The following is a 23,659-nucleotide window of genomic DNA, read 5'->3' as shown; positions in this document are numbered from 1 at the left end:
AAACAGGAAAACCACCTACCTCTGCTAGTAGTTATTGGCACATAGCCCTTACCAGCAGTCTTGATAAATTGTTTGAAAGTGTCCTGAAGAGACGATTACTTTTTGTCTTTCGATCCCGTGCAATTCTTCACTGCGGTTTTAAAAATCAGGCTCCACAACCGACCATCTTGTCGGTCTTGAAAACACAATCCGACAAGCTTTCGTACACAGGAAACACTGTCTTGCTTTTTCCGACTTCGTAAAGGCATATGAAGCAACCTGGATGTTAAGGATTCTTCAAGACCTTGCTGAACCTGGCATCCGAGGCGGCATGTTGAAATCCTTTAAAGAACTTTTGTCTGCTCTTTTCATATCCACCTTGGTTCAACCCTTTCGAGGAATTTCATTCAAGAGATTGGGGTTCCTCAGGTGTGTATTTAAGCACAACACTTTTTATTCTAGAGATCAATTCTTTTTGCAAAAAATTCATAAGGTCCATTATGTACTCAGTCTATGTAGACGATCTTCAGATACGAAGTTTGCATGTCCATCAGCATATCAACATGGAAAATAGTCAACAATAAATAAACTGGCAACATGGCTCGCCAAAAAATTTAGCGCTTTCCTCCACAGAAAACAGTGCCCATCGGTTTCTCACTCAAACGAGGCTGACAGTCAGATCCCACACTAAACCAGAACGAAACCATTTATAACGAATAAAAAATGGATACAAATTTTGTGGCATAAGTTTTGACAAAAAACTTACTTTCCTGCCTCTCATAAAAGCACATAAGAACAAAGCTTCCCAATCTTTGAATATCTCGAACTGCTTTCACGCAAACACTGGGGTTCTGATAGGGCACGCCTTTTGCAAATTTATCGCTTTGTTGTACGTGCCTGCTTACAGTATGATTGGATAGTGTATGGCTCATCGAGACCTTCATATTCTTTGCACTCTCTGCCTTCTGTATGTGACTTCACATTAACATCATTTCAAAATAAACAAACACCAAATGATAAGAAGTTTTGGCGCTGACGGAGAAGTACAGGGAGTACACTGGATTTTATACCGATTTTTCAAAATCTGACCGTTACGTTGGAAATGCACTATTACAAAACAAATTGGAGAAGACACTAAGGCTGCCGCAGTGTGCATCCATTTTCACAGCCCAGTTTTACACAGGATCTTTGGCTGTAGAAGAGAAAATAAATGAGATCATTGTGAACAGCATAATTTACACCGATATTTTAAACATGATACTTCACCATAGGAATGCAGTTATGCCAATGATCGCCGATATCGTACGCAATATAACAGTAGCCACAACAAAGGGACCAGTCATAAAATTTTACTGGGTTAAGAGCCAGGTCCGAATTAGTGGAACTTAGAAAACGGATACCTGTACTGCACAGGCCCGGCACAAATAAGTAAAGAGTGTAACCATCCTCTAAAAAGATGATGCGAACTTAGTACGATGCAAGCTGGAAGATAAATGGCAGGGTAAATAGAATATTATTTTTTTTAATTTTAAATTATAAACTACAGACAGTAAACCCTTCATAGCTGAGTGGAACAAGGCTAAACTCAAGAACATTTTATTGGAGTCATTTCATGTCGCCTCCGTATTAGACACGCACCTTACACACCGTTTTCTTCTTCCAAACCACGAAAATCTACATACGAGTTATGCGGAGAAGAGGTCACCATAACCCACATTTTATGTTCCTGTACACAGTTCGAGAGACTAAGAAAAAACATTTCTCGCAGTTTTAGGAAGAATATTCCATCCGAGATTACTCTTCAGACAAAATTAAGTTTTCTAAATTTTCTGCATTACATCTTTCATAATAAAGCTAAAGCTTTTAAACCAGTGGTGGTACGTTAAAACTTTTGAAGAAAGTGAAAACATCACACAGTACTTCATCGACTTACTGCTATTCGTGTCGCCATTGAGCATATCAGTGAAGAAGCACCCCAGCAATTTTTCGTTTTCACTGATTCAAATGAAGCCCTCCAAGCGTTACAATCTGCTGGGTCCCATGAACAACTTGTCGCCGAAATCCGAGAGTTCCACCACACATCCATCAACAAAGGGCCCGATATTGTTTATCAATGGCTGCCAGGACACAGCGGGATCGCAGGCAACCACCGCGCGGACGAGGCCGCGCGAACTGCTCACCATGAGGGTGATTGTGTGTCCATCCCCATCTCGAGAGCGACGCAGCGGGTAGGCTTAGACCACTATCGCGGGACATCACGTTTTCCGCGTGGAATTCAGGCCAGTTCTCGCATTCGCATTTAAAAACCTTAGACCCAGATCTGAAGTTTTGGCTTCCATCCGGCCTACCACGACGTGAAGCAACTTTGTTGTGTCGCCTGTGGCTTGTGTAGCTTCCACCAAGCACTACTCCTTCTTAATAGGTATGGCTGACAGCCCTGCATGTGGCATCTGCGGGTGTGATGAGACATTCTTTGTAAATGCCCTGACGGAAGCATAACGATCTGACGGAAACGGAGATTGTCGGCCACTGGCCACGGCGGTCGTCGGCGGTGAAGGCCTCCAAGGCACTGCTCCGCTTTTTGAAGACTTGTGGCCTGCATGATAGGCTGTGACTTTACTGAACTCTGTGAGTTTACACAGTGACTAATTTCCCACAACTGTCTTTTCTACTTCACCTTTTTCTCCCCTCGCCCCTTTCCCCGCGTGCAGGGTAGCAACCGGCTAACCGGCTATTCGTCCGGTTCACCTCCCTGCCTTTCCTCCTCCTCCTCAGCAGCTTTTTTAACATCACTAGGCCCTATCACATCCTAGTTCCTCGAACAGCACTGCTAGGCCAGCTTGACTGGATAAGTGTCTAGAGTTACACATTGCCAGAATGAGTTTCCAATGGCAGCCTGTCCGGAGCCAGAGATACTTAGTACCATCCTTTTTATCATATGTTTGACCACCGCCTTGGTCAGTTACTCTGTCGTTTATATGTAAGAATGCCATTTAGGCATATTTTGTAAAGAATTGTGGGAATGCTTTGACAGCTACTATTGTAGCTTCAATACTGTCAATATTCTCTTTTCACAGTGTCTGGAGCCAGCTCTTTAAGTGGTGAGATGGAGCTCCCTGTCTTCAAGCCTTGTTCAAAAGACATGTTAACTAGGTTGACTATGGTATAAGCAAATAATATACAGCCTGCAATTAACTTTTCTAGTTTATATGCAGAAACCTTATACAGCTCAGCCTGCTAGCGAAAGCGCGTTCTAAAGAAGGATACCGGCCGACGCTCCGTAGCCCCGCATTTCAGCGCTTGCCCCAAGATGGCGCCCACGAAGGTCGTGTCTCCACCCTGTACGGCGCAGCGCTGGCATCGAGGCACCCTAGTCAACAGCGCGCGCTCCTTGCTCGCCGTGACCAACCAGCACGCTAGGAGCGACAAGCGATGGTTGGCGGTAAGCACACTTTGGCCAAAGTACTGTACGGCGCTTCCTCTCACTACCTGAAGACTGAAGACAAATTGAAAATTGATCTTCTTGCATGTTGGTGCCGGATTTCAAGAGCATACGTAATTTTCTCATTTTTCAGCCTGTGTGTATTAAAAAAAATTCAGCATATACTTTTCTTCCTTTCAGTTCAGTAAGTTTCATTGTGTGTGTGTAAGCATGACATCAATAAATGTATAATTAATATTAAATAAAGTTTGGTTCCTGTTAGGGTGTATAGATGGACAACAAATTATTCTTACCAATGAACCACTGCTGCACAAGGAATGTGAACATGTAGTCGATAATGCGTGGCAATTTGATTGTGCTTAATTAGTTCTGCTGCCTATAACAAATAGCTTTACCTTAGTTCAGTAGCAAGTACTCCAAGTGGTTGTGAGTGGTCGCCTTAGCGACAACCACTCATTGCTGTATTTCTCAGTTTTAGCGAAACCGGAAAACATTCATCATACAGTTGGGATTAGCAGTGAGGATGGACAGGTGGGCACAGCTTTCTATACATTACTTGTTTGTTCGTGCCTGCAAACTGTCTTTTTAGTCAATATCGAGGTACGCATGAAAACTGCATTAATTTTTTGCCAAATGTGTAATCTTGCCAGGTTAACTCGACATTTCGGTGCTTAAATGGTAGCGCAAAGCTGCCCAAAAGTTTTAATATTCATGAAAAAGAAATATATACGTATTGTAAAGTCATCTCAGCCCAGTATGACCAGAGCAGGCCGCAAACTGTGGTAGATTTGAAATAATCGAATAATTACTGATAAGCATATACCAAAGCTCCGCCATACGGATAGAAAGCAAAGCTGTACATATTCATAGCTTTCTTTGTGATGGCATGGCTCTGATAAGCTGTTTCCTAATGAGCAATAAATGCGTTATTTCACTATTAAGAAGCAATTGTACTTAAACAAATGTTATGACGAGTAGCTGGAAGAGCATCGGAACTGGTTGGCGCTCCTGTAGGCAACTTTAATGCAGCCTGAAACACATTTGGGACCAAGTTGTAAAAGAGGCATGCAATGATGCCTCTAGGAGAAAACATTTGCTATTGCAAATTATAAATGGTGTCTACAAACGAATAGCACCTTTACAAGAATGACAGGAAAGCCCCTTTATGTGATTCAGAGATTGGGTCCTCTTTCAGAAAGAAATTAAAGATGGCCAGATGTGACACTTGATGTTAAATGAGCCGCTAATAAACAGTGTGATGTGTGTTCAACATCTTTTGCATAAGTTTGGGCGACATCTAATTTCCTAAACTAGGTTAGCATTTCTGGTATATGTATCACATAGGCGAGATTTTATGATCGAAGTGGATTTTGATTGTTGCAAATTTGCCTGACTCCAGAATTGTTTATTAGAACTGATGCTTTCATCTTTTCAACATCAAGTGCAATGAAATCCGATGACTGTCTAACTATCGGGGACGGAAGTGATAGCAGGAAGGAACCTGATAGGAACGCTTTCAAAGCATTTTCCAAGAGCACAACTGAAGTGCTTCCTGTAAAGAAAGCACTTCAGATAAACAGATAAACAACGCTGTCAGATAAACAAAAACCTCAGTGTGCACTAGAGTGGGAATGCCATTTAGTTTTGCGCATGCCAGAGATTCACCGCTGTTATCCAAGCATTACTTGCCAATGTTGGTGAGGCTGTGTCCACAAAACGTCCGCAGCTGTTGTGGTGTTGTGTTCTCAGTAGAAGTGGGATCAAACGAATGGTTTTAATCGATAGAGAATGACGTCAGGATGATGCGCAAAGAAAAATATCGATAAAATAATAAATATGGGGATTATATCAGATGGAGATTAACCCATTTTATTGTTTCCGATGTACTGAAAGGCGGCATAGGAGAGGCCTTTGCCCTGCAGTGGGTCTAGTTAGGCAGGTTATTGGGGTGATTGAAAGGTGATAAAAATAATGAATTGTTCTATGCAATAGAAGCATAGAAGGTTCTATGGACTAGAAGCAAACGGTACTCTTCCGAGAACACGGCTGGCGTTAGGAGCACAGAGCAGATGAAGAACGGTGAGAGCAATGCATGTGGCTGACTGGCTGGCTGTGGATGTAGACCGGCGGGCAATAGCATTTGTACAGAACCAGTATCAGAAATTTATTTCAACATCACAGGGTGCATGCGCGCGGCTGTCGATGCAGAATAAAGCCTTCTGCAGGCTTGACGACCTGCATCTTATTTTGTTATTTGTTTGCTCACATTCGCATTCTCTGATTGGGTTGGTATAACTAAAGACAATGCAATTTAAGTATGTTCATATTTTTCCGCAAATCTCCAAGGACCGTCTAAATGTGTTCCTAAGTTGGAAACGCGACTAATGTCTTATCATTATCAGCGTGAGACATGAATTTCAGCACTCTAACATGAGCGTAATGTAGGCGGTTCAGTGGTTTTCTTTCATTTCTCATTTTGGAGAATGACTTAATATTGTTGCGTCGTTGGTTGAGTGCGGGCGCCCGACTTCCTCAGCACACTCATTAAAGCAAGTGAACAGCGCCCCTGCTGAGTTGGCAGATAGTCATAACGTGCACGTAAAAAACTAGAGAACATTTAGTCGAACTAAAAATCAATCATCGAAAAACAGTTCCTGGTTCACTATGTGGAGTCTCGCACAACCGCTCCCCGAGTTCGGCCGCTGTGACGACCAGGATTCTAGGCAGTATTGTTCCTGTATGCACCGACGCGTCAGTATCCTGTACAATCATCCGGCCTACTGCCCACTCCGTAATGACAGCAGTGAGATTATCATTCACTGTTTGACCATTCACTGTTTGACGATTTATGCCGTCCTCCTCAGTACGCACCGAGGCGTCAGTCACTGCACCAGAGCACCTGTGTTAGAATGCCCTACGGCGGTGTCCCCAGCAGAAACTGGCACTATAGTTCAAGGTGGCAATCGAGCGTCTTCGCCAACAACCGGAGACAGAGTGCTCGGAGGAGCCGGCCCATTAAGCTTGCCCACGATGGCCCTTATGGTACACGATCCAAACGCGGCCATCCGGAAGTCTCGTCACTGCTGCAAAGCCTTGGTCCGGCTCCACTGTTGCTGGCACCCGACTGGTCCAGGCAGCAAATTCTGCACGAAAACCCATTCTCCTGGAGCCTGGTTAGCTGCCTTCATCGACATATATGCGAATATTTTTGGAGTCGGGCAGCACGTTCGTTAACACAACTGAGCCGCGCCCTTCTACTGGGTCATGCTTTCTTTTAAATAGAGGATTTCACGGGGCAAAATGTTAGGAATGGCGTCATACAAATCATAATTTTGCAGTTGTTCAGTGAGCCATGCAACCTTTATAAAAAATATTTACGCCCAAATGATTTTTATACTTCTGCAGGCACCTTCTCGGATTTTCTAAAGGAATGCGGATGCAGCGAAGGAGAGATGGTGAAAAGCCACAAGCTGATGCCGTGATACCTGGACATTCGCGGCTAAAGTAAGTTTCGCATTTAGTGGAATGCTCTTGAGTGCTAGTTAGTTCAATTTGGAGGATTGATAACAAACTTAGCCTAAATGACGAGTACAAGAGGTAAAGTAACGAATAAGAGACCACAGGGGCATTTTTGCAGCTACTTCCTTCTTGAATTACTTCTTGAGAGTAATTTCGTGCGTAGGTGTTTTATTTGGCGTGCAATTATGTTTGTTGTTATCCATAGCTACGCGGCAAAGGCCAGATGTCTCTCAGCTATCCTTCGCAGAAGCTAGAATAGCAAAAGAAAATTAATATCGATACAAGCTGCCCTTGGCTCACGGTGAAGAATATAATTTAGTGTTGATACTCCGCCCGACGTAGCGACCACATCTTGATCGCCGCTCCTCGTGCTTTATCTGGCGCCACGAAATGTAAGCTTGGCAAGTCTCCGAGCAGCGGTCAAACTGCAGGCGTTGCTGAACCATTCAGTGCCTCGATGTGCACGTGCGATTGTTACACAGCAGGATAGAAGCTCATGGAACTGCTTGAATGAGCAGAACCGCTGCGAGGACGTGGCCCTGGGGTCCTTCAGCGCGCGTTATAGATATCGAAGGTTTTTTTATATTTTTGCACGTGTCTGCCGAAACCGTAGTTAACTATAGTCTTTTGAAGATAAACGGTCGGCCTCAACACGACCGCTCTCATATTTTGGACAGAGAGCCTACGTGCAAATTTATAGTTCAGATGAGCAGCGTATTGAGCCGAAGATAACATGATATGAGCCTCTCCGTCCAGAGATCATAGTGAACTTCTGTGATCCGGGGATTTTTCCCTGAGAAGTTCTCGCGCTAAAACACACTCTCCAACTGCAATTTTTTTTCTTTGAATGAAAGTGTTCGTGCACACTGCTGTCCAATTAAAAAAAAACCCCAAGCGGCATCTGGGCGGTCTGTCCGTGCCGTCCTTTCCGGTTGTAAGAGTGGCGTGCAGACAGACGCAGTCTGTCTGCACGCCACTCTTACGACTGGAAAGGACGGCACGCACGGACTGCGTCTGTCTGCACGCCACTTCAGGTGCGACTGCACCAGGGAGAAAAAAAAAAACGAGCGAAAGCAGAACGGGAGTGCCCTCCGGGAACAATTCCACAGGAAGCAGCGGCAGGCATCCGCCCTTTGGATGCCCGGGGGACAGCGAGAGGAGATGATGTGTCATAAAGACACACCACCTCGCCTTGTCCACCACACAGAGCGGCCGAGTGTACAGCCGGGCGTCAAATCGCCCGGAGCGACCCTAGACGAAATCTCAGTCCCCACAGCGGGTGATGCCAGCGATCGCTCCGCTGCAGACGCTGGGATTCGATCCAGGGTCTTCGCGAATGCGTGAGCAAAGCTCAGGCATGTTACCCACTCGGCTACCCTGCGGCACGGCTTGGTCGTGCTTCCAGCCAGTGCTGGAGCGAGAGGAACAAGCTCGGCTGAAACGGCGCATGCGCAGTGTCGTCACCCTTGGGCGACGGCGATGCAATCGCGAGATATGAAGTTCGACAGCGATAACGGCGAGCATAATGCGCTATTCGCGATATCGTGCAAAACCGCGGCAGGGTCTTTTCCGTTGCAGTCGTGTGGGACGCAAAAACATCGTCATACAATTCACTGCCAGCAGCGGAATCGGATAAGTTGACTGCTGATCTCGCCATGATTGAACGTTTTCAGTGGCAAGGAGATGGTATGAAATGTTTCTCGCCTACCGCAGGCATAGGTACAAGCACAACACGCTGTGGATAGTGGCGGCGGAGATTTATGAAATGTTTTACAAATTCCCCCACACCTTCCAAGCGCCTTCAATTTTTCAGCTGAATTAACACCGAAAACAAAATCGTGTCAAAGAGCGACCACCTCTAGCGAAGTTCCTGTCCTTCCAAGTGAAAGAACATCGCAGAAACTAGAATAGCCCTTTTTAAAATTCTGAACGAAACAGTTACGACCCTTTTGGACGTCCAGACTACCCTTAACTCTTTGCTGTTAATTTGGAGGAGTTCCTATAGGTGCATGCAAATAAGAAAACTTAAGGTCTGCCGGAAGGCCATCACGCCGCTACGTTAACGGTTGTTAGTGACTGTACTGTACGGAGAATTCTATTTATTCTCCTTAAAGTTAATGCGGAGACGCAGACATCAACAAAAGTGCGGAGACATTGCCAAACTACAATAAACCGATATAATCCAACGCATATGTAGTTCCAATTCAGTGCAGGGCCTTTTACATAGATAGAATATCGATCCTTATGCTCCCCTCCCTTCTGGAATCCTTATGCCTCCAAACGAGAACTCACGTTCGCATCCTTATCTACGCGAAAAAGGCGAGGACGGAACAACTAGATGAACACATGCGCTGAATTTCAACAAGAGATTTATTACTAGAGACGCCATTTCGCGCAAAACGAATGCACAAAAAACCCACTGAATCGCATCTTCCCTGGTATTCTTTCTGGAACGACAGTTGGCGTCTCCTCTCCTTTCCAGGCGGGGTTCAGCATCTCATGATTCGTCCATACACCTCTCCCTCAGCGTAGCAGCGAAAACCAGACAGACAGAACATCCCTGGTGCCAGCTGCAGATATGAGATGGAAATCAATATTATTGGAATCCGGAGAGGCCTAGAGGACCAAATCACGGTAGGATTTACCCACCCCACTTTACATCAAAATGTTCAAGCGAGTGTAATACTACTGAAAATCGCTGGCTTACATTGCGGGCATGGGGGTTGCAGTGCGAAGCCTGGTGACGTCTTAGCTTAAATTTCAGCGGGCGAGGAAAAGAGAAGTGTACCCTTTCTGTGAGGTAAAGAATACAGGGCGTTTCTTTCGTATGCCTTGTAAGCTTGTCAGCGCAAAAAATGGACGCACTCCAGCAAGACAACAGCTGTAGAACTTCCACGGATGTTGCGCTTCCACGGATGCCTCTTCAGTATGCATATCAACCAACTAGCCCAACTTTCTGCTCTCCTAAGTGCATTCTAACAGCCACACACCCACTATTACCCAAAATACGCCACCCGTCGACGCACGGGAATTGCGAAGATAAAAACAGCCTGCAGACCTTCTTAAACATAAACTTTCATACACTGCTTTTTTACCATTCTTTAATCTGCATTTCCTCCCCCGGCGGAAACCAGTTCCGTCCCAGGTACAAAGCCGCGCCACGTCTCCACGAGAGACACCTCTCCCGCGCCTCATTGGGAAGCACGCAAAATGTGGAAACCCTGAAGACGAAGCCTAAGACCTCCTCCCGAATCATCGGATTTACTTACACAGGAGACACTAGCCGGTACCGGTCTGCCGGTACCGAACTGTAAGTAGACGAGAGGGACGAATGTTACGGAATCTTTATTGCAATGCAATATGGACGAAAGGTGAGTACAGGTCGCCCGCCTTGCAGCTCGCCTGCAGTATAGGTCTCCCGAAGAACAGGCCACCCCTCGTCCCTACCTGGCTCGCAACAGGTCGGCGTCTATTGTTCGCCCACGAACACGTCGGAAAAAAGGTAGGCCTCCTGACTACGCGTCAGTCGTAGACGGTCATCTGCTCAAAAGGAAAGGTAGCGCTCTCCGTCCCCGCGTCTCCCATGCGTTGCCCGCGCGACAGGTCGGTCCCCGACCATCCGCGCGTCGCCCGCGCAACAGGTAGGTCCACCCGTCTGCGCGTCGCCCGCGTGACAGGTCGGTCCCCGACCGTCCGCGCGTCGCCCGCGCAACAGGTAGACCCACCTGTCTGCGCGTCGCCCGCGCGACAGGTCGGTCCCCGACCGTCCGCGCGTCGCCCGGGCAACACGTAGGTCCACCCGTCTGCGCGTCGCCCGCGCGACAGGTCGGCCCCCCGCCTTCGCGAGTCGCCCGTGCGACTCGTTCGTTCCTACCCCTGTCTCGAAGTCGCCCGCGCGTCACGTACCCTCCCCCGTTTCCGCGTCTCCCCCTTCCTGTCTCGGCGTCGCCCTCGCGAGAGGTCGGTGCAGCGTCTCCGCACGTCGCGCCACCCACCCCGCGCTCCGTGTCCGCGTCCCCCGCGCGCCACGCGCCCCCCTGCCCGTCGGTGCCCCGGCCCGTGTCCGCGCGCCACGCGCCCCCCCTGCCCGTCGGTGCCCCGGCCCGTGTCCGCGCGCCACGCGCCCCCCCTGCCCGTCGGTGCCCCTGCCCGTGTCCGCGTCCCCCGCCCCCCTTCCCGTCCGTGCCCCTGCCCGTGTCCGCGTCCCCCGCGCGCCGCGCGCCCCCCTCCTCGTCGGTGCCCCGGCCCGTGTCCGCGCGCCACGCGCCCCCCTCCTCGTCGGTGCCCCTGCCGGTGTCCGCGTCCCCCGCGCGCCCCCCTTCCCGTCGGTGCCCCGGCCCGTGTCCGCGTCCCCCGCCCCCCTTCCCGTCCGTGCCCCTGCCCGTGTCCGCGTCCCCCGCGCGCCCCCCTTCCCGTCGGTGCCCCGGCCCGTGTCCGCGTCCCCCGCGCGCCCCCCTTCCCGTCCGTGCCCCTGCCCGTGTCCGCGTCCCCCGCGCGCCCCCCTTCCCGTCGGTGCCCCGGCCCGTGTCCGCGTCCCCCGCGCGCCCCCCTTCCCGTCGGTGCCCCGGCCCGTGTCCGCGTCCCCCGCGCCCCCCTTCCGTGCCCCTGCCCGTGTCCGCGCGCCACGCGCCCCCCTTCCCGTCCGTGCCCCTGCCTGTGTCCGCGTCCCCCGCGCGCCACGCGCCCCCTTCCCGTCCGTGCCCCGGCCCGTCTCCGTGCGCCCCCCTCCTCGTCGGTGCCCCTGCCCGTGTCCGCGTCCCCCGCGCGCCCCCCTCCTCGTCGGTGCCCCGTGTCCGCGCGCCACGCGCCCCCCTTCCGTGCCCCTGCCCGTGTCCGCGCGCCACGCGCCCCCCTTCCCGTCCGTGCCCCTGCCCGTGTCCGCGTCCCCCGCGCGCCGCGCGCCCCCCTCCTCGTCGGTGCCCCGGCCCGTGTCCGCGTCCCCCGCGCGCCCCCCTTCCCGTCCGTGCCCCTGCCCGTGTCCGCGTCCCCCGCGCGCCGCGCGCCCCCCTCCTCGTCGGTGCCCCGGCCCGTGTCCGCGCGCCACGCGCCCCCCTCCTCGTCGGTGCCCCTGCCGGTGTCCGCGTCCCCCGCGCGCCCCCCTTCCCGTCGGTGCCCCGGCCCGTGTCCGCGTCCCCCGCGCGCCACGCGCCCCCTTCCCGTCCGTGCCCCTGCCCGTGTCCGCGTCCCCCGCGCGCCCCCCTTCCCGTCGGTGCCCCGGCCCGTGTCCGCGTCCCCCGCGCGCCCCCCTTCCCGTCGGTGCCCCGGCCCGTGTCCGCGCGCCACGCGCCCCCCTGCCCGTCGGTGCCCCTGCCCGTGTCCGCGTCCCCCGCCCCCCTGCCCGTCGGTGCCCCCGCCCGTGTCCGCGTCCCCCGCTCGACACGCGCCCCCTTCCCGTCCGTGCCCCTGCCCGTGTCCGCGTCCCCCGCTCGACACGCGCCCCCTTCCCGTCCGTGCCCCTGCCCGTGTCCGCGTCCCCCGCGCGCCACGCGCCCCCCTGCTCATCGGTGCCCCTGCCCGTGCCCGCGCGCCACGCGCCCCCCTGCCCGTCGGTGCCCCGGCCCGTGTCCGCGCGCCACGCGCCCCCCTGCCCGTCGGTGCCCCTGCCCGTGTCCGCGTCCCCCGCGCGACACGCGCCCCCCTGCCCGTCGGTGCCCCCCCGTGCCCCGGCCCGTGTCCGCGCGCCACGCGCCCCCCTTCCCGTCGGTGCCCCGGCCCGTGTCCGCGCGCCACGCGCCCCCCTTCCCGTCCGTGCCCCTGCCCGTGTCCGCGTCCCCCGCGCGCCACGCGCCCCCCTCCTCGTCGGTGCCCCGGCCCGTGTCCGCGCGCCACGCGCCCCCCTTCCGTGCCCCTGCCCGTGTCCGCGCGCCGCGCGCCCCCCCTTCCCGTCCGTGCCCCTGCCCGTGTCCGCGCGCCACGCGCCCCCCTTCCCGTCCGTGCCCCTGCCCGTGTCCGCGTCCCCCGCGCGTCGGTGCCCCCTTCCCGTCCGTGCCCCTGCCCGTGTCCGCGTCCCCCGCGCGCCACGCGCCCCCCTCCTCGTCGGTGCCCCGGCCCGTGTCCGCGCGCCCCCCTCCTCGTCGGTGCCCCGGCCCGTGTCCGCGCGCCCCCCTCCTCGTCGGTGCCCCGGCCCGTGTCCGCGCGCCCCCCTCCTCGTCAGTGCCCCGGCCCGTGTCCGCGCGCCCCCCTTCCCGTCCGTGCCCCTGCCCGTGTCCGCGCGCCACGCGCCCCCCTTCCCGTCCGTGCCCCTGCCTGTGTCCGCGTCCCCCGCGCGCCACGCGCCCCCTTCCCGTCAGTGCCTCTGCCCGTGTCCGCGTCCCCCGCGCGCCACGCGCCCCCCTCCCCGTCGGTGCCCCGGCCCGTGTCCGCGCGCCCCCCCTTCCCGTCCGTGCCCCTGCCCGTGTCCCCCGCGCGCCACGCGCCCCCTTCCCGTCCGTGCCCCGGCCCGTCTCCGTGCGCCCCCCTCCTCGTCGGTGCCCCGGCCCGTGTCCGCGTCCCCCGCGCGCCCCCTTCCCGTCCGTGCCCCGGCCCGTGTCCGCGCGCCCCGCTTCCCGTCGGTGCCCCTGCCCGTGTCCGCGTCCCCCGCGCGCCCCCCTTCCCGTCGGTGCCCCGGCCCGTGTCCGCGTCCCCCGCGCGCCCCCCTTCCCGTCGGTGCCCCGGCCCGTATCCGCGCGCCCCCCTCCTCGTCGGTGCCCCGGCTCGTGTCCGCGCGCCACGCGCCCCCCTCCTCGTCGGTGCCCCTGCCCGTGTCCGCGCGCCACGCGCCCCCCCCCCCTTCCCGTCCGTGCCCCGGCCCGTGTCCGCGCGCCCCCCTCCTCGTCGGTGCCCCTGCCCGTGTCCGCGCGCCACGCGCCCCCCTTCCCGTCCGTGCCCCGGCCCGTGTCCGCGCGCCCCCCTCCTTGTCGGTGCCCCTGTCCGTGTCCGCACGCCACGCGCCCTCCTGCCCGTCGGTGCCCCGGCCCGTGTCCGCACGCCACGCGCCCCCTTCCCGTCCGTGCCCCGGCCCGTGTCCGCGCGCCCCCCTTCCCGTCCGTGCCCCTGCCCGTGTCCGCGCGCCACGCGCCCCCCTCCCGTCCGTGCCCCTGCCCGTGTCCGCGTCCCCCGCGCGCCACGCGCCTCTTCCCGTCCGTGCCCCGGCCCGTGTCCGCGCGCCCCCTCCTCGTCGGTGCCCCGGCCCGTGTCCGCGCGCCCCCCTCCTCGTCGGTGCCCCGGCCCGTGTCCGCGCGACACGCGCCCCCCCTCCCCGTCGGTGCCCCGGCCCGTGTCCGCGTCCCCCGCGCGCCCCGCTTCCCGTCGGTGCCCCTGCCCGTGTCCGCGCGCCACGCGCCCCCCTTCCCGTCCGTGCCCCGGCCCGTGTCCGCGCGCCCCCCTCCTCGTCGGTGCCCCTGCCCGTGTCCGCGCGCCCCCCTCCTCGTCGGTGCCCCGGCCCGTGTCCGCGCGCCACGCGCCCCCCTTCCCGTCCGTGCCCCTGCCCGTGTCCGCGCGCCACGCGCCCCCCTCCCGTCCGTGCCCCGGCCTGTGTCCGCGCGCCCCCCTCCTCGTCGGTGCCCCGGCCCGTGTCCGCGCGCCCCCCCTCCTCGTCGGTGCCCCTGCCCGTGTCCGCGCGCCACGCGCCCCCCTTCCCGTCCGTGCCCCGGCCCGTGTCCGCGCGCCCCCCTCCTCGTCGGTGCCCCGGCCCGTGTCCGCGTCCCCCGCGCGCCCCGCTTCCCGTCGGTGCCCCTGCCCGTGTCCGCGCGCCACGCGCCCCCCTCCCGTCCGTGCCCCTGCCCGTGTCCGCGTCCCCCGCGCGCCACGCGCCCCCTTCCCGTCCGTGCCCCGGCCCGTGTCCGCGCGCCCCCCCTCCTCGTCGGTGCCCCGGCCCGTGTCCGCGCGCCCCCCCTCCTCGTCGGTGCCCCGGCCCGTGTCCGCGCGCCCCCCTTCCCGTCGGTGCCCCGGCCCGTGTCCGCGTCCCCCGCGCGCCCCGCTTCCCGTCCGTGCCCCTGCCCGTGTCCGCGTCCCCCGCGCGCCACGCGCCCCCTTCCCGTCCGTGCCCCGGCCCGTGTCCGCGTCCCCCGCGCGCCCCGCTTCCCGTCGGTGCCCCGGCCCGTGTCCGCGCGCCCCCCCTCCTCGTCGGTGCCCCGGCCCGTGTCCGCGCGCCCCCCCTCCTCGTCGGTGCCCCGGCCCGTGTCCGCGCGCCCCCCTTCGCGTCCGTGCCCCGGCCCGTGTCCGCGCGCCCCCCTCCTTGTCGGTGCCCCTGTCCGTGTCCGCACGCCACGCGCCCTCCTGCCCGTCGGTGCCCCGGCCCGTGTCCGCACGCCACGCGCCCCCTTCCCGTCCGTGCCCCGGCCCGTGTCCGCGCGCCCCCCTTCCCGTCCGTGCCCCTGCCCGTGTCCGCGCGCCACGCGCCCCCCTCCCGTCCGTGCCCCTGCCCGTGTCCGCGCGCCCCCCTCCTCGTCGGTGCCCCGGCCCGTGTCCGCGCGCCCCCCTCCTCGTCGGTGCCCCTGCCCGTGTCCGCGCGCCACGCGCCCCCCTTCCCGTCCGTGCCCCTGCCCGTGTCCGCGCGCCCCCCTCCTTGTCGGTGCCCCTGTCCGTGTCCGCACGCCACGCGCCCTCCTGCCCGTCGGTGCCCCGGCCCGTGTCCGCACGCCACGCGCCCCCTTCCCGTCCGTGCCCCGGCCCGTGTCCGCGCGCCCCCCTTCCCGTCCGTGCCCCGGCCCGTGTCCGCGCGCCACGCGCCCCCCTCCCGTCCGTGCCCCGGCCCGTGTCCACGCGCCCCCTTCCCGTCCGTGCCCCGGCCCGTGTCCGCGCGCCCCCCCTCCTCGTCGGTGCCCCGGCCCGTGTCCGCGCGCCACGCGCCCCCCTTCCCGTCCGTGCCCCGGCCCGTGTCCGCGCGCCCCGCTTCCCGTCCGTGCCCCGGCCCGTGTCCGCGCGCCCCCCCTTCCCGTCCGTGCCCCGGCCCGTGTCCGCGCGCCACGCGCCCCCCTCCCCGTCGGTGCCCCGGCCCGTGTCCGCGCGCCCCCCTTCCCGTCCGTGCCCCTGCCCGTGTCCGCGCGCCGCGCGCCCCCCGTCCGTGCCCCTGCCCGTGTCCGCGCGCCACGCGCCCCCCTTCCCGTCCGTGCCCCTGCCCGTGTCCGCGTCCCCCGCGCGTCGGTGCCCCCTTCCCGTCCGTGCCGCTGCCCGTGTCCGCGTCCCCCGCGCGCCACGCGGGGGACACGGGCCGGGGCACCGACGAGGAGGGGGGCGCGTGGCGCGCGGGGGACGCGGACACGGGCAGGGGCACGGACGGGAAGGGGGGCGCGGGGGACGCGGACACGGGCAGGGGCACGGACGGGAAGGGGGGCGCGCGGGGGACGCGGACACGGGCCGGGGCACCGACGGGAAGGGGGGCGCGCGGGGGACGCGGACACGGGCCGGGGCACCGACGGGAAGGGGGGCGCGCGGGGGACGCGGACACGGGCAGGGGCACCGACGGGAAGCGGGGCGCGCGGACACGGGCCGGGGCACGGACGGGAAGGGGGCGCGCGGGGGACGCGGACACGGGCCGGGGCACCGACGAGGAGGGGGGCGCACGGAGACGGGCCGGGGCACGGACGGGAAGGGGGGCGCGCGGACACGGGCCGGGGCACCGACGGGAAGCGGGGCGCGCGGGGGACGCGGACACGGGCCGGGGCACCGACGGGGAGGGGGGCGCGTGGCGCGCGGACACGGGCAGGGGCACCGACGAGGAGGGGGGCGCGCGGACACGGCCGGGGCACGGACGGGAAGGGGGGGCGCGCGGACACGGGCCGGGGCACCGACGGGGAGGGGGGCGCGCGGACACGGGCCGGGCACCGACGAGGAGGGGGGCGCGCGGACACGGGCCGGGGCACCGACGAGGAGGGGGGCGCGCGGACACGGGCAGGGGCACGGACGGGAGGGGGCGCGTGGCGCGCGGACACGGGCCGGGGCACGGACGGGAAGGGGGGGCGCGCGGACACGGGCCGGGGCACCGACGAGGAGGGGGGCGCGCGGACACGGGCAGGGGCACGGACGGGAGGGGGCGCGTGGCGCGCGGACACGGGCCGGGGCACGGACGGGAAGGGGGGCGCGCGGACACGGGCCGGGGCACCGACGGGAAGCGGGGCGCGCGGGGGACGCGGACACGGGCCGGGGCACCGACGGGGAGGGGGGCGCGTGGCGCGCGGACACGGGCAGGGGCACCGACGAGGAGGGGGGCGCGCGGACACGGGCCGGGGCACGGACGGGAAGGGGGGGCGCGCGGACACGGGCCGGGCACCGACGGGGAGGGGGCGCGTGGCGCGCGGACACGGGCAGGGGCACGGACGGGAGGGGGGCGCGTGGCGCGCGGACACGGGCCGGGGCACGGACGGGAAGGGGGGCGCGCGGACACGGGCCGGGGCACCGACGGGAAGCGGGGCGCGCGGGGGACGCGGACACGGGCCGGGGCACCGACGGGGAGGGGGGGCGCGTGGCGCGCGGACACGGGCAGGGGCACCGACGAGGAGGGGGGCGCGCGGACACGGGCCGGGGCACCGACACGAGGAGGGGGGCGCGCGGACACGGGCCGGGTCACGGACGGGAAGAGGCGCGTGGCGCGCGGGGGACGCGGACACGGGCAGGGGCACGGACGGGAGGGGGGCGCGTGGCGCGCGGACACGGGCAGGGGCACGGACGGGAAGGGGGGGCGCGCGGACACGGGCCGGGGCACGGACGGGAAGGGGGCGCGTGGCGTGCGGACACGGGCCGGGCACCGACGGGCAGGAGGGCGCGTGGCGTGCGGACACGGACAGGGGCACCGACAAGGAGGGGGGCGCGCGGACACGGGCCGGGGCACGGACGGGAAGGGGGGCGCGTGGCGCGCGGACACGGGCCGGGGCACCGACGAGGAGGGGGGCGCGCGGACACGGGCAGGGGCACCGACGAGGAGGGGGGCGCGCGGACACGGGCAGGGGCACCGACGAGGAGGGGGGCGCGCGGACACGGGCCGGGGCACGGACGGGAAGGGGGGCGCGTGGCGCGCGGACACGGGCAGGGGCACCGACGAGGAGGGGGGCGCGTGGCGCGCGGACACGAGCCGGGGCACCGACGAGGAGGGGGGCGCGCGGACACGGGCCGGGGCACCGACGAGGAGGGGGGCGCGCGGACACGGGCCGGGGCACGGACGGGAAGGGGGCGCGTGGCGCGCGGGGGACGCGGACACGGGCAGGGGCACGGACGGGAGGGGGGCGCGTGGCGCGCGGACACGGGCAGGGGCACGGACGGGAAGGGGGCGCGCGGACACGGGCCGGGGCACCGACGGGAAGCGGGGCGCGCGGGGGACGCGGACACGGGCCGGGGCACCGACGGGGAGGGGGGCGCGTGGCGCGCGGACACGGGCAGGGGCACCGACGAGGAGGGGGGCGCGCGGACACAGGCCGGGGCACCGACGAGGAGGGGGGCGCGCGGACACGGGCCGGGGCACGGACGGGAAGAGGCGCGTGGCGCGCGGGGGACGCGGACACGGGCAGGGGCACGGACGGGAGGGGGGCGCGTGGCGCGCGGACACGGGCAGGGGCACGGACGGGAAGGGGGGCGCGCGGACACGGGCCGGGGCACGGACGGGAAGGGGGCGCGTGGCGTGCGGACACGGGCCGGGGCACCGACGGGCAGGAGGGCGCGTGGCGTGCGGACACGGACAGGGGCACCGACAAGGAGGGGGGCGCGCGGACACGGGCCGGGGCACGGACGGGAAGGGGGGGCGCGTGGCGCGCGGACACGGGCCGGGGCACCGACGAGGAGGGGGGCGCGCGGACACGGGCAGGGGCACCGACGAGGAGGGGGGGCGCGCGGACACGGGCCGGGGCACGGACGGGAAGGGGGGCGCGTGGCGCGCGGACACGGGCAGGGGCACCGACGAGGAGGGGGGCGCGTGGCGCGCGGACACGAGCCGGGGCACCGACGAGGAGGGGGGGCGCGCGGACACGGGCCGGGGCACCGACGAGGAGGGGGGCGCGCGGACACGGGCCGGGGCACGGACGGGAAGGGGGCGCGTGGCGCGCGGGGGACGCGGACACGGGCAGGGGCACGGACGGGAGGGGGGCGCGTGGCGCGCGGACACGGGCAGGGGCACGGACGGGAAGGGGGGGCGCGCGGACACGGGGCCGGGGCACGGACGCGAAGGGGGGGCGCGCGGACACGGGCCGGGGCACCGACGGGAAGCGGGGCGCGCGGGGGACGCGGACACGGGCCGGGGCACCGACGGGGAGGGGGGCGCGTGGCGCGCGGACACGGGCAGGGGCACCGACGAGGAGGGGGGCGCGCGGACACGGGCCGGGGCACGGACGGGAAGGGGGGGCGCGCGGACATGGGCCGGGGCACCGACGGGGAGGGGGGACGCGCGGACACGGGCCGGGGCCACCGACGAGGAGGGGGGCGCGCGGACACGGGCCGGGGCACCGACGAGGAGGGGGGCGCGCGGACACGGGCCGGGGCACGGACGGGAAGGGGGCGCGTGGCGCGCGGACACGGGCAGGGGCACGGACGGGAGGGGGCGCGTGGCGCGCGGACACGGGCCGGGGCACGGACGGGAAGGGGGGCGCGCGCGGACACGGGCCGGGGCACCGACGGGAAGCGGGGGCGCGCGGGGGGACGCGGACACGGGCCGGGGGCACCGACGGGGAGGGGGGCGCGTGGCGCGCGGACACGGGCAGGGGCACCGACGAGGAGGGGGGGCGCGCGGACACGGGCCGGGGCACCGACGAGGAGGGGGGGCGCGCGGACACGGGCCGGGGCACGGACGGGAAGAGGCGCGTGGCGCGCGGGGGACGCGGACACGGGCAGGGGCACCGACGGGGGACGCGGACACGGGCCGGGGCACGGACGGGAAGGGGGGCGCGCGCGGGGGACGCGGACACGGGCCGGGGCACCGACGGGCAGGGGGGCGCGCGGGGGACGCGGACACGGGCCGGGGGCACCGACGGGCAGGGGGGCGCGTGGCGCGCGGGGGACGCGGACACGGGCAGGGGCACCGACGGGGGACGCGGACACGGGCCGGGGCACGGACGGGAAGGGGGGCACGGACGGGAAGGGGGCGCGTGGCGCGCGGGGGACGCAGACACGGGCCGGGGCACCGACGGGCAGGGGGGCGCGTGGCGCGCGGACACGGGCCGGGGCACGGACGGGAAGGGGGGGCACGGACGGGAAAGGGGGCGCGTGGCGCGCGGACGACGCGGACATGGGCCGGGGCACCGACGAGGAGGGGGGGGCGCGTGGCGCGCGGGGGGACGCGGACACGGGCCGGGGCACCGACGGGCAGGGGGGCGCGTGGCGCGCGGGGGACGCGGGACGACGCGGACACGGGCAGGGGGGGCACGTGTCGTGCAGGGGGCGGCGGTCGTGTCACGTGTCGCGCGGGGGGACGGGGACACGGGGAAGGGGGGCGGGGCGGTGGTGTCGCGGGGGGCACGGAGGGGCAGGGGGCACGGGTCGCGCGGCGGACGCGGGGAAGGCGTTTCACGCGGATGAGGAGCGGGGATGGGGCGCGGGGTGTCGCGCGGGCGACGCGTACACGGGTAGGGGCACTGACGGGCGGTGTCGCGCGGCGGACACGGGCAGGGGGGCACATGTCGTGCAGGGGGTCGCGGCGTGTCCCGCGGAGACGGGGGGGCGGTGCGGTCGTGTCGCGGGGGCACCGAGTGGCAGGGGGCACGTGTCGCGCGGACGTGGAGCAGGGGGGGGGGGGCGACGCGGACGCGGGCAGGGGGGAACGTGTCGCGCAGGGGAAGCAGGGAATGGGGCGCGGCGTGTCACGCGGAGAGGAGGGGGCGGCGATCATGTCGCGGGGGGCACCGGACGGGGCACGTGTCGCGCGGAAAGGCGACGCGGTGTCAAGGGGCACCGTGTGTCGCGAAGGGCGGATGGTGCGACGCGCGGGGCGACGCGCGGACGGTCGGACACTGACCTGTCGCGCGGGGCGACGAGCAGACGGGTGGATCTACCTGTTGCGCGGGCGACGCGCGGACGGTCGGAGACCGACCTGTCGCGCGGGCGACGCGCAGACGGGTGGATCTACCTGTTGCGCGGGCGACGCGCGGACGGTCGGAGACCGACCTGTCGCGCGGGCGGACGCGCAGACGGGTGGACCTACCTGTCGCGCGGGCTACACGCAGAGGGGTGGACGAAGCTGTCGGGCGGGCGACGCATGGGAGACGGAGAGCGCGACCTGTCCTGTTGAACAGATGACCGTCTACGACTTGCGCGTAGTCAGGAGGCCTACCTTTTTTCCGACGTGTTCGTGGGCGAAGAATAGACGCCGACCTGTTGCGAGCCAGGTAGGGACGAGCGGTGGCCGGGAGACCTGCAGGCGAGCTGCAAGGCGGGCGACCTGTCCTCACCTTTCGTCCATATTATATTGCAGTGGAAACTCCGTAACATACGTCCCTCTCGTCTACTTACAGTTCGGTACCGGCAGACCTAGTGTCTCCTGTGTGAGTAAATTCGGGAGGAGGTCTTCCTGAGGAGAGCTTCTCTGTGGCGCGGGAGAGGTGTCTCTCATGGAGAATGGCGCGGCTTTGTGGATCTACCTGTGGCTTACAAGGCATTCGAAAAAAACGCCCTCCATTCTTTTCCTCGCCCACTGAAATTTAAGGTAAGACGTCATCTGGCTTCGCACTGCAACCCCCATGCCCGCAATGTAAGCCAGCGATGTTCTGTAGTATTACACTCGCTTGAACATTTTGATGTAGAGTAGGGTGGTTAAATCCTACCGTAATTTGGTGCTCTAGGCCTCTCCGGATTCCAATAATAATTCCAATATTGATTTCCATCTCATATCTGCAGCTGGTACTCTCCACCAGCACGGGTCTTCCTGTCCGGCTTTCGCTGCTACGCTGCGGCAGAAGTGTATGAACGAATGACGAGGTCCTAAACCCTACCTGGAAAGGAGAGGAGACGCCAACTGTATTTACAGAAAAAATACCACAGAAAATGCGATTCAGTGGTTTTTGTGCATTCGTTTTGCGCGAAAATCTATAAACGTCGTCCCTAGTTATAAATCTTTAGTTGCCATCCTCTGCCTGCCGCACTGGTGATTAATAACAATATAGAGGTGTTTAGGAAAAACCTATGTTTGCATTATAACGCATAGAAGTTTTTTTCTAACTCCTTAAGTTCGACCGTTTTCAGTTATATTGTGTGTTTTATGTAGTTTCATGTTGCGTTCTACTCTCTTCGTTTTTAACGACAAACATTGACGAGTGTTGCCACTTAGCCACGTTTCCCAGGCGCTGTTAGTATTTTAGGTTACCGGTTTTCAGACGAGATTACTCCCCAGTTCTCTCCTGTATTTCTATTTTCCTGTTCCTTTCTTATTTTTTGTTGTTTTGTACTGTATCGCTCTCGGGGCCAAGAGGGTAACTGAAATAAATAGATAAATTCAGCGCAAGCGTTCGCCTAGTTGTTCCGTCCTCGTCTTTGTCGCGTTTTGAATAAAGATGCTAATGTGTGTTCTCCTCCTTTCCAGGCGTAAAAATTCCAGAAGGGAGCGGAGCATAAGGAAAAGATCGATATTCTATCGATGGAGAGAGGTCCTCTGCGCTCCGAAAAGGCCCTGCACTGAATTGGAGCTGCAGATGCGTTGGATTACGTCGGTTTATTGCAGCTCGGCAATGTCTGCTTTTCTTCGCAGTTTTATTCATGTCCGCGTCTACAAATTTACTTTAAGGACAATAAATAGTTTTCTCCCATGTACAGTACAGTAGCAAATAAAAGTTAACGTCGTCGTGTCATGGCTTCAGGGTTAGCTTCAGGGCGCCCTTAATTTATTCTTTTTTGTATGCGCATATGTATATGCACCTATAGCAACTCCTCCTAATTAACAACGAAGAGTTACGAATCGTCTGGACGTCCAAGACGATCGTTTTTGTTTTTGGTGTTTTTATTTCCGAAAATTGGAGGCGCTTGGAAGGTGTGGTGGAATTTGTAAAACATTTAATAAATCTCCGCCACCACTATCCACAGTGTGCTACTACCTGTGCCTGCGGTAGGCGAGAAACAATTCATACCATCTCCTTGCCGCTGCAAACGTTCAATCATGGCGAAATCAGCAGTCAACTTATCCTATTCCGCTGTTATGTGTGCTCCGCTGCTGGCAGTGAATGCTTTTGCGTCCCACACGTCTGCACCGCGACGCGAAAAGACCGTGCAGCAGGTGCGCACGATATCGCGCATTATGCTCGTCGTTATCGCGATTGCATCGCCGTCGCCCAACGGTGTAGCGACACTGCGCATGCGCCGTTTCGGCCCAGCGTGTTCCTCTCGCTCCAGCACTGGCTGGAAGCACGACGAAGCCGTGCCGCAGGGTAGCCGAGTGGGTAACATGCCTGAGCTTTGCTCACGCATTCGCGAAGACCCTGGATCGAATCCCAGCGTCTGCAGTGCTGCTGATGCCAGCGGTCGCTGCGCTGTGGGGACTGAGATTTCGTCTAGGGTCGCTCCGGGCGATTTGACGCCCGGCTGTACACTCGGCCGCTCTGTGTGGTGGACAAGGCGAGGTGGTGTGTCTTTATGACACATCATCTCCTCTCGCTGTCCCCCGGGCATCCAAAGGGCGGATGCCTGCCGCTGCTTCCTGTGGAATTGTTCCCGGAGGGCACTCCCGTTCTGCTTTCACTCGTTTTTTTTTTCTCCCTGGTGCAGTCGCACCTGAAGTGGCGTGTCCGTGCATGTCCGTGAAGTCCGTGCATGCCGTCCTTTCCAGTCGTGAGAGTG

The 23,659-nt window shown here is 62.6% G+C and overlaps 1 long non-coding RNA gene across 1 annotated transcript in view; it reads left to right on the top strand.

Annotated features, from left to right (window-relative positions):
- The window catches only part of LOC144109515 (uncharacterized), a 36,953-nt gene extending 14,174 nt beyond the window's left edge, over positions 1–22,779 (top strand). The window contains exons 3-5 of the long non-coding RNA XR_013309614.1: positions 3,277–3,421; positions 6,827–6,925; positions 22,413–22,779. This is a non-coding gene — a long non-coding RNA (uncharacterized LOC144109515). The remainder of the gene's footprint in view (positions 1–3,276; positions 3,422–6,826; positions 6,926–22,412) is intronic.
- The last annotated feature ends 880 nt before the right edge of the window (positions 22,780–23,659 follow it).

The sequence above is a fragment of the Amblyomma americanum genome, chromosome 11, assembly GCF_052857255.1.
Source record: "Amblyomma americanum isolate KBUSLIRL-KWMA chromosome 11, ASM5285725v1, whole genome shotgun sequence".
NCBI classification, from domain to species: Eukaryota; Metazoa; Arthropoda; class Arachnida; order Ixodida; family Ixodidae; genus Amblyomma; species Amblyomma americanum.
The sequence above is the reverse complement of the archived record's forward strand: the minus strand, read 5'-3'. Positions and strand labels throughout refer to the sequence as shown.